This window comes from Mandrillus leucophaeus, unplaced genomic scaffold, assembly GCF_000951045.1.
Source record: "Mandrillus leucophaeus isolate KB7577 unplaced genomic scaffold, Mleu.le_1.0 Scaffold284, whole genome shotgun sequence".
Lineage (NCBI taxonomy): Eukaryota > Metazoa > Chordata > Mammalia > Primates > Cercopithecidae > Mandrillus > Mandrillus leucophaeus.
Genome location: NW_012102965.1, coordinates 3053783 through 3057536, shown reverse-complemented (window position 1 = coordinate 3057536; position 3754 = coordinate 3053783).

Sequence of the window (3754 nt, the reverse complement as noted above, 5' to 3'; positions counted from 1 at the left end):
ACCTGGATCACCACAGGAGTGATGGGGTGGTTATCTGATCCATGGGATCCAGACACACAGGCAAAGTTGCCTGATAAAGAACAAGAATAAGACAGACCTACAGAGAGAAGACAAGAGACCAAGTCTGGATGTTTCTCCAGTATGGCACCCGGATCTTCTTCCTTTCTGGAACCCACCTACAGGCCTGCCTTGGGTTCTATCAAATACTGGGCTTCCTGAAGTTGTCTTTGTCTTATTTACATTCATAAAAGTGAGTCTGATTGTGTCTTCCTTTAAGCGCTTATCCAGTTACTTTTGATCTGTGAAGCTTCCTTGACTACCCAAGCCCCAGGCTGAACTTGTGTGCTTGGCTATTATTAGGTCCACTCAGTTGGAACTTAAACTACTGATTTTCATCACTTTGTTTCAAAATCATTATTATCTGACATTACTGGGCAAACAGGAACTGTAGATAAGGAAGATAAGGATTAACATTTTTTTCCTTTTAAAAATGTTAATCATCTTAGATGAAACTTTCTAAGGTCAGATGACAAAACTTACTTAGCTTATTAAATTGAGTGCATTACTATTTAATAATTTCTCGATGGGTCAAGGTAAATATTATGAAGATCAAATACTTTATATACAAGGCATAATTCAGTGAATCTACAGGTTAAGCTAATACGGCAAGTACCTGCTACTGAAACAACAAAATAAGGCCCCTGTTTGAGAAAGGGAAATATGAAATCAGATATATGAGTTCCCCTGTAAGAATGGAAACTGGGCTGGGTGTGGTGGTTTATACCTGTAATCCCAGTGCTTTGGGAGGCCAAGATGGGAGGATTATTTGAGGCCAGGTGTTCAAGATCAGCCTGGGCAACACAGCAAGACCCCATCTGTACAAAATATAAACAAATTAGCCATGCATTGTGGCAAGTACCTGTAGTCCCACCTACTCAGGAGGCTGAGGCAGGAGGATCCCTTGAGCACAGGAGCTCAAGGTTATAGTAAGCTATGAGAGTATCACTGCACTCCAGCCTGGGCAAAAGAGTAAGACCACATCTTTAAAAAATAAAAAAGAAGAAAGAATGGAAGCCATTTTAATTAAAGAAAAGCCACGAAGCAAATCACCTAGACCTGAAGATATTTTCCAATTCAGATACTGTCCTGTAAAATATTTCAGTCTGTGTGGATGGGAAAGCTAAGTTTATGACATAGTGAACTACTAAAAAAACCTTAAGAGATTCATCAGTTTACCAAATACAATTTGAGTTTACCAAACTCAACTCTCCATTATAAGAAACAGATACTTCTCTATTATTTCTTCACACTTACGTGAAGAGGTAAAATCTCTCTTGCTTAGAAAGCCCATATTTATTGTTTACTTCTATGTTAGTGTGGGCATAATGGTTAGTGAAACATTTAATTGTGAGATGTCCTAAAATGGGTGTAACTGGTGTCTGAGCATGACAGTTCACAAATTGTATTTACTGCTTAACTTACAATAATCTTACTTGGTTTGGTTTGGTTTAGAGCTAAGAGCTAAGACTCTTGTTCCCAACTATAAAACCTCTAGTATAATTTATTTCTGTGTTGTTTTTGTTTGTTTGTTTGTTTTGAGACAAGGTCTCACTCTGTTGCCCAGGCTGGATTGCAGTGGCGCAATCTTAGCTCACTGGAGCCTGGACCACGCACCTCCCCCTGCCCCTCCCCCCGCCAGACTCAAGTGATCCTTCCACCTCAGCTTCCACAGTAGCACCCCCATACCTGGCTAACAGATGGGGTCTCATCATGTTGTCCAGGCTGGTCTCGAACTCCTGAGCTCAAGCATTCTGCCTGCTTGACCTCTCAAATTGTTGGGATTACAGACATGAGCCACCGTGCCTGGCCAATATTTGTTTTATTTCTAATTGAATAGATTTTTTTTTAAGTCACCATACTCACATAGCAACGTATAAGACAAAAATGTACATTTTAAAGAATAAAAATAAAGTGAGCATTCTGTTTAACCTCTTCCAGGTTAAGAAGTATTTAGAATATAGTCCATGTTGCAGAAATTCCCTGTGTAGGCCTCCTCAGTTGCTCACCTCTCCCTACACCACCAAGATAATCAATGTTCTGATTTTTAGGACCATTATTCCCTTGGTTGTTTTTAGCTTCAGCACCTGTGTGCATCCCTAAACAAAATAGTGTTTAGTTTTATTAATATTTAGTTTTAGTGCACTCCAGCCTGGGCCACTTAATATAAACAGAATCGTAGTGTAGTTTTGTTTTCTTTTATTTTTGAGACGGAGTCTCGCTCTCTGTCACCCAGGCTGGGGTGCAGTGGCGCAATCTCGGCTCACTGCAAGCTCCGCCTGCTGGGTTCACACCATTCTCGTGCCTCAACCTCCTGAGTAGCTGGGACTACAGGTGCCCACCACCACACCCGGCTAATTTTCTGTATTTTTAATAGAGACGGGGTTTCACGGTGTTAGCCAGGATGGTCTCGATCTCCTGACCTCGTGATCTGCCCACCTCGGCCTCCCAAAGTGCTGGGATTACAGGCATGAGCCACTGCACCCAGCCCATAGTGTATGTTTTCTTCTGTGACTTGCTTCTCTCAACATTTTGTTCCTGTCGTCTATATTGATGTGCGTAGATGTTAGTTCTTTTTTCTTTTTTTTTTTAGACAGGATCTCACTCACCCAGGCTGGAGTATAGTAGTAGCATGATCTCAGCTCACTGCAGCCTCCACCGCCTGGGCTCAATTGATCTTCCCATCTCAGCCTCCCAAGTAGCTGGGACTGCAGGCACGTGCCACCACACCTGGATAATTTTTGTATTTTTTGTAGACAGGGGATTTTGCTATGTTGCCCAGGTTGGTCTTGAACTCCTGAGCTCAAGTGATCTACCCGCCTCCGCCTCTGAAAGTGCTGGGATTACAGCCATCAGCCACTGTGCCTGGTTAGTTCTTTATTTTCACTGCTGTGTAACAGTATCCCCTTTAATGAGTACATGAGACTATATATTGTATTTTTGTTGGACATTTGGATTGCTTCCAGTTTTTTATTATGAACAATGCTGCTATGAACATTCAAGTACATGTTTCCTACTGCAAGAATTCCTCTAGGGTATATAACTGGGGGCAGAATTGCAAAGTTATAGGATGTATACATGTTCAATCTTTCTAGGTAATGCCAAACTGTTTTTCAGAGTACTTGTACAAATTTACAAGCTTACTAGCAGTGTATAAAATTCCCATCATTCCACAGCATTTTCCATATTTAAAATTGTCAGGCTTACTTGTATTTATGTGTTGGGTATGCAAAAATATTTTAATGTGGTTCTACTTGGCATTTTCCTTCTTACTCACAAGGTTGAGCATCTTTTCATATGTTTATGATGATTTGAGTTTCCTCTTTTATAAGGTACCTGTTTTAATCTTTTTCCCATTTTCCTACCTTGTGTTAGTCTGTCATTGACTCACAAATTTTGTTTGTTTGTTTGTTTGTTTTGTTTTGTTTGAGATGGAGTCTCCCTCTGTCACCCAGGCTGGAATGCAGTGGCATGATTTCAGCTTACTGCAAACTCCGCCTCCCGGGTTTAAGCAATTCTTCTGCCTCCACCTCCCCAGTAGCTGGGACTGCGGGAGATGTGCGCCACCATGCCTGCTAATTTTTGTATTTTTAGTAGAGACGGGGTTTCACCATATTCGCCAGGCTGGTCTTGAACCTTGTGATCCGCCCGCCTCGGCCTCCCAAAGTGCTGGGATTACAAACGTGAGCCCCGCACC